General features: G+C 56.7%; 1 pseudogene; it reads left to right on the top strand.

Moving 5' to 3' along the window:
- Nucleotides 1-3,764: 3,764 nt before the first annotated feature.
- LOC140681564 (uncharacterized) overlaps nt 3,765-11,602 on the top strand; it is a 115,951-nt pseudogene continuing 108,113 nt past the window's right edge.

Raw genomic sequence — 11,602 nt, 5'->3', positions numbered from 1 at the left:
TGTTAGCTATGTTCTCATGCCTTGTCCACTGTTTTAAAAGAACTATAGGGCACGCCTTTTTCCTAAATACAGAAAGTGGAGTTGCAGCAGTCAGAGGCCCTGCAAGGCCTCCCTGGCGGTCACTCACCTAAGATAAGAAATGCCTAAGTCACGGTGATGGGACCAAAGAAGCCCCTCTTCTGCATTCAGACCCTTCTTATCTCTCTGTAATAAGGCTATTGGTTGTATTCTTCTCAACTCTGGCGACTGGACAATTTCCAACACCCCAGTACCCCATATAAAGGCCCATTTCTGCCCAGTTCAGCAGAAGAACTGTCACTGCATCCCTTCAGAGGAGCTGGCAATAAAGGACATTGCTGTGGAACCACATACAGCCTTTTCCTCTCTCTATCCCTGTGTGTCTGCAGGAGGCACTTGTGAGCACAGAGCGAAATCACCAAGAGCTGAACTCACAGAGCTGAAATCACTCCAGAGGTGCTCGCTAAGTTGCCTGTGGCTGGGAGCTGAGCTCAGGGACCCAGACAGGCTGAGCCTGACAGCGCAGCGCTATCCGGACACCCACGACAGCGGCAGCCCGGGGGTCAGATGGACCCCTGGGACCCCAGGCTGCATTAACCAGGAGTGACTGGGATCACAGAGGAACCATAAAGGAAGTTACTGCAATAATACTGGGACTATCTGGGAGTGACTGGAATCATACTGGGAGTGACTGGAATCATACTGGGTGACTTGGAGTGACTGGGACCTTACTGGGGGCAAATGGTACTGTAATGAGAGTGACTGGGTTCATACTGGGATCATACTGGGAAGGACTGGAACCATACTGGGAGTGCCTGGAACTATTATAGGGGTGAATGGGAACACCTGGGAACATGCTGGGATCATGCTGGGATCACACTGGGAGTGACCGGGATGATACTGGGATCACACTGAGTGTAACTGGAAGTGAGTGGGACCATACTGGGGGTGACTGGGAGCCACAGGGCCCATGCTGGGAGTGGCCTGGGGGGAGCTGGGGGAACTGGCCCAGCTGGGGCTCAGGGTTGTTCTCCCCCAGGGCTGCCCCAGGTCCTGCTGCCACACCTGGCCCCACAGAGCTGAGGGACAGGGCACAGCTGAGGGACAGGGGACAGGGACAGGGGACAGGGCACAGCCAGGGAACACGGCCTGGCCGAGGGACACTGAGCCCCAGCACTTTGCCCTGTTGCCCTTGGGCTCCCAGCACAGGCCCAGGGGCAGAATCCCCTCCAGAAACTGCTGTTTGCTTTCAGTTCTGCTCTGGAACATTCCCCAGGAGCCCCTGCAGTGGCTGCAGCCCAGCCGGGTGCCTGGGGCCACCAAAGCCGCTCCAGCAGTGCCCTCCTGCCCTGGGCAGGGCACGGAACACCCAAGGAAAGGCTTGTGCTGGGCTCAGGGCAGGGACAGGGCACTCCCCTGGTGCAGCTACGGGCACAGCAGAGCCAGCCTGGGCAAAGGATTGGGATCAATGTCCCATGGAATCCCAGCAGGGATTACTCCTCATTGCACTGCTCTCATTGGATTGGTTATAAATTCCAATCATTTCCCCATGGAATTCCCATGGTGGTGGGTTAGGGAGGAGATCCATCCATGGAATTCTCACCTGACTGGGATGAGAGGGAGATCTGGCCATGGAAATTCCATGGCAATTCCTGCATTCCCAAGTCCCCCATTCCTGAATCCCCCATTCCCATAGGAATTGCCCTTCCCCTCCTACACCCACCTTTGTGCTCCAGAGCCTCCCGACCATATCTGATGTATTTTGGGGGCCTTTCCACACAGGTGTGTCCCAGGTAATGCTTCATCTGCTCCACCACGATCCCTCTGGATTCCCAGCACCTCTGGGATATCCAGACGGCACTGTTGGACACTGCAAAGCTCCTGGATCCCAGCTGAAAGGAGATGAAATCCCAGCCCTCATAGCCATACTGGTGGGATCCATGGACGCTCTGTTGGACAGGAGGTCACAGCTGGAAACCCCCTGCACTGTGTGGAGACCTGGGAACGAGGAGAGAACAGACCCATGGAGTCGTGTCCCAGCCCCTGGGAGCCCCTTGGAGCTCCCTGGATTCCCATCTCAGCCCCACAGATCCCTCCCATCCCCAGAGATCCCATCCCAGCCCCTCAGAGTCCTCCATTCCCACTGATCCCAGCCCAGCCCCGGCTCCCCCCACTGCCGCTGCTCTGGTTGTACCGGCCCCGTCTCCAGGTCACTGTCAGCCACGGGCCGGTTCCTGTCCTTGAGCAGGGTCTGGCTGTCCCAAAATCCCAGCTCTGGCTGTCCCAATATCCCAGTTCTGGCTATCCCAATATCCCAGCTCTGGTTATCCCAATGTCCCAGCTCTGGCTGTCCCAATATCCCAGCTCTGGCTATCCCAATATCCCAGCTCTGACTATCCCAATATCCCAGTTCTGGCTATCCCAATATCCCAGCTCTGGCTATCCCAATATCCCAGTTCTGGCTATCCCAATATCCCAGCTCTGGCTATCCCAATATCCCAGCTCTGGCTGTCCCAATATCCCAGCTCAGCTCCCACCCCCATCCCCGGTGTCTGTGCCTCCATCCGGCCCCGCTCGCTGCCGCAGCGCTCACGGGGGGTCCCGTCCACGTCCCCCACAATCAAGGACTGGGGGACCCCCGGGCCAGGCTCTGACAGCGCCACTTCCAGGAACTGCAGGGAGTGGAAAACTGGGGGGACATGGAGATTTGGGGGAGCTGAGGGGGCTGAGAGTTTGGGGATCCAGGGGGGTCCACAGGCCAAGGAAAGGGGGGACCTGCAGAGCTGGCAAAGCTGGAAGGAGGTTCAGGGGCTGAGAGCCAAGGAAAGGGGGTGCAGGGACTGGGAGAGCTGGGATGGGGTGTCCAGGGAATCCTGTGCCCAGGAAAGGGGATGCCAGGGCTCCTGAGTGTAAGGAAAGGAGGAGCTGGGGGCTGGGAAAGGCAGGAATGGGGACCCAGGGTTTCCCAGGTCAGGGAAAAGGGTGGGGCTGGGGGTTGGGAGAGGCAGGGGATGGGAACAGGTTGTGTTGGTGCCGGATAAGGGGGTGCAGGGGGGTCTCAGTGCTGGGCAAAGGGGTAAAAGGGTGTCTTGGTTCTCAGGAATGGGGGCGCAGGGGGGTCTCAGGGTCACGGAAATGGGGGGGCAGGGATGGAGAGGTAGAAGGGAGTTCCAGGGGTCCTTGAGCCCAGGAAAGGGGAGTCCAGGGTTTCCCAAAAAGGGGTACCAGGGTGGGGACACCCGGGGTGTTTGGGAAGGGGGAGTTCAGAGGGTCTCTGGTTTTGCACAAAGGTGGGGCTGGGGGCTGGGAAAGGCAGCAATGGGGGTCCAAAGTGTTCCAAGGCGTTCCAGGATCAGGCACACGGGAAATCTAGAGGCTGGGAGCAGGGAAAAGGGGAGCAGAGGGCCCTGATGTCCGGAAATGGGGGATTCAGGGGGGTCCCTGTGCAGGATAAGGGGAGCAGGGGGGGTCCCGGTGCCGGCAATGGCGATTCAGGGTCTCGGTGCCCGGGGTCCCACTCCCCCCTCGCCCGCCAGGAGCGCCCCCAGCCCCAGCGCTGGAGCCACCGCGCTGCTCCTCCTCACTCCCAGTAGGATCCCAGTATGATCCCAGTAGGATCAGTCACCCAGGAGCTGCTCCCAGTATGATCCCAGTACAGCCCAGTCACTCCTGGCATCCCCCCACCCCTCTCTGCGTTCCGACCTGTCCCGGCTCCATCCCCGCCCCTCCCGCGGCTGCGGGGAGGAGGAGGAGGAGGGAGGAAGAGGCGGAGCGGCAGCGAGAGCAGCAGGAGGAGGGGGAGGATGAACCGCAGGGCTCCGGCTCTGCCTGAACTCGCAGCCCCCCGGGAGCGTCGCCCCCCTTTCGCAGGTGCCCGGGCAGGGGGAGCTGGCCCCAAATATCCCGGGGCTCCCTGGGTTTGGGGTTTTTGGGTGGATGTATGGAGCTGGCGGGGCTCCAAGGCCGAGCCGCAGCTGCCCTCGGGGGCACATCGGGGGTCCCCGGGAGGTGTTTCTGGGGGGTCCCGGTGCGGGTGGCGGCAGAGCCCCGGCGGGGCCGGGGGGATGCGGGTCCCCCCGCGGTGCGGGTTGGGCTTCCCGGCCGGGCCCTCCGAGCTCTGCCGGGGCCGCGTGGGGACCGCACGGGAGCGGCGGGAGCGGCGGGGGGACCCCGGATTTGGGGAGCCCCGGGAGAGCCGCGGCTTCCCTGGGCGGGAGCGCAGAGAGAGGAGAGCCCCAGGAGCCCCAGCGGGGACCCCGAGAGGGGGGACCCCTGGCAGTGAAGTTTTCACAACATTCTCCATTTGCTGTTTCCCTTTGCAGCTTCAGCCATTTCTGTTTCAGAGTCAGATCCTCACCATGGGCTCTGCCTTCAGCTGTGCAGATTCCATCTGTGTAAGCAGGCAGAGCTTGGGGTGAGGGGCAGAGGGAATCAGCCAATTCCTGCCCCAGGCAAGAAGAGCCAGGTACATTGTCCCCCCTTTGCCCCAGCAGTGTTAATTTGCATTTCTAAAGCTCCTCGTGGGTGCCTGGAATGCAGCTTCTCTTCCAGAGCAGCTTCAGCAGCCTCACATGTGGCCCCCCCACAACCTGCTGATTTTTTTTTTCCTTCAGATCATCTGTTTACTGTTTATGGGTAAAAGGGTCACACTTAAATCTCTTCTAGTTTTACGAAGTGCAGCCTAAAGGTGAACGTTGAAAAATGCAGACCAAAATTTTGGTATCTCTAAGAGCCACATAAAACACAGACAAAAAAAATTCCAAAGCAATTCACTTTCTTCTCTTTCTCCTCGGAGTAAAAACTCATTCTCACATCCCTGACCAAACCCAACCGGCAATATAGAAGTAGGATTATTACAAAAAATACTCCAATGCTATAAACTTTGCACTGAAACTGCAGGAAAAAAGAAAAACTCTACCACTATGTTTAGTGGAAGAGTCAAGGCATTCCTTAATTCTGGCCAGGATGTGCTGCAGAAATCATTCCATCCCCACAAAGCCCGGGCGTGCAGAGAAAATCGTTCCATGACACGTGGGTTTTACTTGATTTTTCCCGAACTTGATACAGTCTGAACCAGTCTAAATCCACTGGTTAAATGTTATGTAGTTTCGGGCTGTGCAGTTTTTAGTATTTGGTTTCCTTGTGGCCCCGGATTTCTTTGCTTCTGCTGTTAATGAGGTGGGAAGTGCTGGATTTCCTTCTCAGCCTTTTGCAGACCAGGTGTCTGCAGCCCTGGCAGTGTCTGGGGTAGGTCTTGGTTGCTGTTTGCTGCTGGGGTTGATGTTTTGCTGCTGGTCGTTATCTTTGTGGGTATCTTTTGGGCCATTCCCAGTGTGTTGAGATGTTAAACTCATCTCCATTGAGTGGTGTAACATCTCTTAACTAAACCTTTAACATTTCTTTCCCTAGGGCCAAGGCAAAGCAAGCCAGAGTAGAGAAATGAAAGGTTAACAATGTTAAAGTCTATGAGCTGGTGTATTTTCCATCAATGCCATGGCAGGCAGGGCAGTGTGTGAGTGTAAGTGAGAGCCAGAGTGGAATTGTGCCGTGCTCTTGCCCAGCAGCTGTGGCAGGGCAGGCCCAGAGAGCGCTGAAGCTGCAGCAGTGGCAGCAAGGGCTGTCCCCGGTGGCTGGAGCTGCCAAAGCAGGGTGGCCAGGCCGAGGATTTCAGCAGAGGATGTGTGGGCAGGCCCAGGGCCTTGCCCCGCTGTGGAGCCCTGGCTGCTGCTGCGCTGCCTTCAGTGCAGCTCAGTGGGGCCTCCCATCCTCCTGCTGCAGGCGGGAAGTGCAAATCTCCGGGGCTGCAGAGACCTGGAGCCGAGGCTGAGGGGTCCCCCGTGCTCAGCTGTGCTGGCGGCTGTTTCTGGCCTCGGGGCCACTTGGCACGGGCCACGCCACTTGGCCACCAGTGGTGCTGCTCTGCAGTCCTTAGGCAGGAGCCGATGTCCTGCTGGGATGTTGGCAACAGCAAAGTGCCAAGGCAGGCTCTGTGCCAGCCCAGCTTCCTGGGGGAGAGATTGCACCAGAGACAGGATTCTGGCCACAGACTGCTTTAAATGTGCATCCCTTATCTCCACCCTGCACTAGGTGGAGAATTCCCAGGGTAAGGAATTCCCGAGATCAATTCCAAGGGGAAATGATTGAATATCTGCCCTGGGTCTGGCTCTTCTTCTTGCCCAAGCCAATGGCAAAAGCTGTACCCATGGCATCTTGGTTTCTATCCCCAGCTTCCAAAGGTGTTTCTTTCTTTCCCCTTTCATTCTTTGTACCCAGCGTGAGCTCTGGGGGTGCCAGGGGTTCTGGAGGTCCCATTGTATTCCTAAAGCTGCCATAACCCCCTGGAGGATCTTTCCTGGAAAATGAGCTCTGCTGTCTGAGTCTCTTTCATTTTCAATGCCTTTTATTGGAATGATTTCTTTTAGAAATATCTTTAAAAGTGATCCAGGGGTTGCTGAGCAATCACAATTGCTTTTGCCCCCTGTTAGGTGAGATGGTGTCACCAGAAGATATTGAAGCCTTCCTGCTCAGGGCATTTCAGTTCCAGGCTCTTACAAGCACACACAGCTGTGCCAGTTGAGCTGACCATGGGGGGTAACCTGGGCTTTGTCTGATTCCCTTTCCTCAATAACAGCGTGTCTTGGAACTCTTTTCCCTTCTGCTGCCCTTGAAGAGCCATCCACAAAGACATTTTCTGCCTCAGGCCAGGCAATGTCTCCTGAATCTCCCCCAGGCTGGGTCTGGAGCTGTGTCACTTGAATGCAGTGCTAGGTTTCTTCCCAGCCCCTCTGGGGGCTGTTCAAACAGGAGGCTGGGTCAAACCCTTCCCCTGTCCTCAGTTCTGAATCCTCCTGTGCCACTGAACAAGTTTCACACTGTAATAACCGAGCACTGCTCATCCATTGCGAGGCTCTTTTGGTTATCAAAGCTTGAACTTGATGGCAGACTGGAACAGTTGGAGATCCTGTTGTCATCAGGTTTTGGGCCTCGGTTCCTGTTGAAGCTGTGGCTGAAAAATTCTGCAGACAATGAGGCCACTGTGGCCACTGGGTGAAACTTGTTGGCCCAAGAATTCCTTTGGCATGGCCCTGTTGAACATTCCCCATCAATTCCAATTTCTTTTCTGAGTCTGGAAGAGCCACAGCTGAGGCATCAATATTTTTGGTTGTTCATTTTCTCAGGTTTTGCTCTCTTTCTCCTGTCCATACCACAGCATGGAGGCTGTCTGGGGTTAAAAAGTCCAGACATGTGACACAAAGGTACAGCAGCAATAACCTCTGTATCACCTTTTACAATATTACAATGCCACCATCAACTTCCTTCCTAGTTAATATGAATCACAGTAGGAAGAAAAGAAATGGGTTTATTTCAAACCTATCCCCCACAGCTCCTAAGAGGGATTGAACAAATGATACCAGCTCAGCTTTCCCATTTATTCCCTTAATAATGAAAACACTCCTTTACAATTTTCCCCTCTTAGGTGTAAGATTCAGAGTGGATGGAGAGGCCCCTGTGTCCATCAGGAGAGGCCTCCTCTGGATGCAGACCCAGCCTGGATGTTCTCCAGGGCTGCAGTGTGGTGGGTCCCCGGTGGGATGGGAGCTCAGAGAGCCCTGACAATCCATGTCCATGCAGGGGTGGACTCGCTCCTCCTGAGGGTGCTGCTGTCTGTGCTTGCAGTGTCCTTGTGGGCTGCAGCTGGAGCCCTGACTCCTTCCCAGGGGCTGTTTGGGTGGGCTCTGCCCTGGCCAGGAGGGCAATGCCTCTGCCAGGTGCTTGTGGCCGAGGCCGTCCCCTGGGTGCTGGGGCCCCCTTGGGCCCTGGGGTTGGTCCCTCAGGGGCTGTGGGAACTCTGCCATGGCCTTTGCCTTCAGCTTGGCCTTTTGCTCATCCCTCCTTGCCTTCAGCTGCTGTGCCTTTGTGCCCAAGTGCTGCAGGGCCTTCTTCTGCCACTCCTGCAGCCCCGGTCACTGCCTGTGGGTGCTCATCCTCTGAGAGCTGCTGAGCTTTCTGCAAAATCTTTCTTTTCTGCAGGGACCCAAGCCAAATCCTTCACAGAAAATCCTGATCCTTCCATGTGCACTCTGCATTTCCCAGATGTTGCTTTGTTTTGCTCCTTGTGCTCAGGGTCCCCTGCACAGCCCGGATGGCAGAGCCGGTGCCTGTCCTGCCGCAGTGTCCAAAGGCGGCCCCCCCGGCGGGCAGGGCCGGCAGCTCCCCGGGGCCGGGCAGCGGCCGGGGCGTCCCGCAGCCTCCTGGGGGCCGGGGGCCACTGCCGGCCCTGCCCGGGGCTGGTGGGCTCAGGCAGCGCCCGGCGCTGAGCCCCGGCTGCCCCACAGCCCCAGCCCGGCCCCGCAGCTCCCCACAGGCCCCCAGCCCTGCTCCCGGTCCCGCACCTCTGCGCCCGCTGCTGCCGCTGCCCACCACAGAGAAACCCCTGATATCCTGACCTCCTGCTTTTCCTCTCCTGGAAACTGGGAATTCAAAGTATCAGCTGGCAAATTGTCAGGATAAGACCCTGCTGAAAAACATCCCCATCCTGAGTACTTTTCTGTTCCTCCTCTTTGCCATCATCCTTTTTCTTACCACACACATTCCTCCTGCTGCTTCTTGCCTGAACCGTATTGCTGCACACTCCTCTTCACCCAATCTCTTCCCAGTGCACCAACACCATCCATCCCCTGTTGTCCAAATCCCTTCTCCCCTTCCCTTATTGCCCCCCTGGGTGTCCATGTCCTTAATTACCTCTAAGGGAATGTGCAAACTACCTCAGCATTCTCCCATGGGACCCTTCAGAGACATTTTGGGATCATCATCCCTTTGGCCAGGACCCCTCCCTGGCTTTCCCTTTTCTCCCCTCCATGGGTGCCCTGCCATGTTCACTCCCCGAAGATCCCAGGGCACTCACTGATGAGATTTTCAGTGCTCTCTCCCTGCTGACTCTTCACAGACCCCCCTGATGTGTCACTCGTCTGTCTCCTGGTCACTCCCGGGTCCCCAATCAATCCCCGGTGCCGCCGCCAGCCAAGGGAGCCGATCACCCAAAGTGGGTGAGGCACCTTCAGCTGCACTCCCTGCCCCAGGGTGTGCGGGAAAATTGACATCACCAGAGGTTTCTGTCCACAAAGCAGACAGAGGAGTCCTGTGAAATTAATTTCATTCCTAAAAATGGGAGAGGCCATGGGACATTCCCCATGGGATCTCTCCAATTGTTGGAGGACACAGCCTCCTTTTCATTCTAATTCTCCTGGCCACATCTCCCTCTGCTTTCCCCATTGGCTGAAGTACTTGAGAGCTACAGACTTCCCCATCCAGCTACTACATACTCCCTGAATATGCTCCCTGCTTTTATATAGCAAATGATATTCATGGCTCTGTTAAGTCTTTGTTGTTCTTCTGGAAGTTCATGAATAGAGCAGGACCTTGGCTGAGCAGCAGTCTATGTCATCAATTAATAACATTTTCTAAAACCGATTCCTTCTCCTGTCACTCCCTTGTGTACATCTCCCTGGACCTCTGAGCCTTCCCCAACTGGACTCCCCGCCTCGGCCCCATCGCCCCCGCGAGGGGAATTTGGGGAGGTGGGAGTGGGGCAGCGCCAAGGCCGGGCCCCCCCGCGCTGTCCTGGCGGGAGCGGCTGCAGTGGGGACCGAGTGCGGGCGGGAGCGGCCGAGAGCCCAGCGCTGCCCCAGCCCGACCTGCCCCAGCTCCATCCCTGCCCCTCGGCTGGGATGCTGTGGGTCTGGGGGGAAGAGGGAGCCGGCAGTGGGTGCTGGGCCTGGGGGCAGGAGGAGAAGGGAAGGAGAAGCAGGCTTGAGGAACAGAATGGTCAAACAATGTAGGTGGCAGGAGAAGGTGGGATTGTGCAGGAGAAGGAGGAATAGCAGGAGGAAGAGGAGTGTGAGGAAGAGGAGAGACACCAGAGGAGGATGAGGAGGAGCAGAAAGAGGAAGCAGCAGAAGGTTCCACCCCTCCCTGTATCTGCAGCCTCCCCCCAGCCCCAGGAGCGTTGCTTCCCCCACATGCCGCCAGTGACTGTGGAGGGGGATCCAGGATTTCAGGGGATGAATCTTGGTGTTTCTGAGCTTTCGTGGGCTAAATGTTGGTGCTTTGGTTTATGTGGCAGCTGAATCTTTATGTTTTGGAGGAGGCTTTTGCTGACTTGTGATGTTTGGGGAGTTTTTGATCTGTGTCTTGAAATTTGTGGGATTTTTGGGCTAAATCTTGGTGTTTTGGAGGTTCTTACAGACACAAGATTCCCAATGACTTCCTGAGATGAACTGAAGCACGGAAGAATCTCCAGTCCAAGGTGCTCTCCTCTTGTTTTTTACCCCAAACCAGGATTTTTCATTCCCTGGGCGTGTCTGGATGGAGGAGGAGGAAAAGCCCCGGAGATGCTGCAGGAGGAGGAGCTGCAAACCCAGCGCAGGGAGCTGCGGGGAGGAAAGAGCCCCCCTGAGCCAGGAAGGCGGGCGGAGATCCAGCCGGAGCTCGGAGCTGGTGGAGAAGCCTCATGGCAGGGAGAAGCCCCACAAGTGCTTGGAATGTGGGAAGGGTTTCAGTCGGAGCGACAACCTGATCCAGCACCAGAGGATCCACACTGGGGAGAGGCCCTACGAGTGTGGGGAGTGTGGGAAGAGGTTTCGGACCAGCTCCAATCTCCTCGTACATGAGCGGAGTCACACGAAGGAGAGGCCCTTCCGCTGCCCCGACTGCGGGAAGGGCTTCAGCCAAAACTCCAACCTCACCAGGCACCAGCGCATCCACACTGGGGAGAGGCCCTACGAGTGTCCCCAGTGTGGGAAGAGGTTCCAGACCAGCTCCAGTGTCCTCGTACATGAGCGGATTCACACAGAGGAGAGGCCCTTTCGCTGCCCCGACTGTGGGAAGGGCTTCAACCGCAACTCCAACCTCACTGTGCACCGGCGCATCCACACTGGGGAGAGGCCCTATGAGTGTGGGAAGTGTGGGAAGAGATTCTCCAGGAGCTCTCACTTGACCCAGCACCAACGGAGGCACCACTAACTGAAGCCCTGTGAGTGCCCCGAGTGAGGGAGGAGCTTGGAGTGAGGGAAGAGAGTGAGGGAAGAGCTTGGAGTGAGGGAAGAGAGTGAGGGAAGAGCTTGCTGCGCTGCTCCAGCTCCATCCCCCATGGGAGGATCCGGGCTGGATGATCCCCAGTGACCCCCGTTGTGCAGAGCCCTGGTGCCCCCGTATGGGGAATAAAACAGAGAGTAAAGCAATGGAGCTGATAAAGGGGCCCGATATCTGAGGCCTGACTGAGCAGAAACTGTGGGAGACACAGACACAGTTGAAGTCTCCCTGGGCAAGAAGTGACCGAGCAACGTGGTGTGAGACTTTGTGATAAAATAATGTTGCCAGGTGATGTCATGTCACGAAGAATGTGTAACCAATGGGAAATTGTTACCAAAACCAGAGCCCTATATAAGGACCCTAGAAGTAAATCCCTGTATAAAAAACTGGTACACACAATAAAATTGGCTTTGGTCTAAACTCGGATGTCCCCGTCTCTCCCTGGTGGATTACCCTGTTGTGGGTGATCCCCGTTGGGTGGGGGGAAGGTGTT

This window comes from Taeniopygia guttata, chromosome 37 (assembly GCF_048771995.1).
Source record: "Taeniopygia guttata chromosome 37, bTaeGut7.mat, whole genome shotgun sequence".
Lineage (NCBI taxonomy): Eukaryota > Metazoa > Chordata > Aves > Passeriformes > Estrildidae > Taeniopygia > Taeniopygia guttata.
The sequence above is the reverse complement of the archived record's forward strand: the minus strand, read 5'-3'. Positions and strand labels throughout refer to the sequence as shown.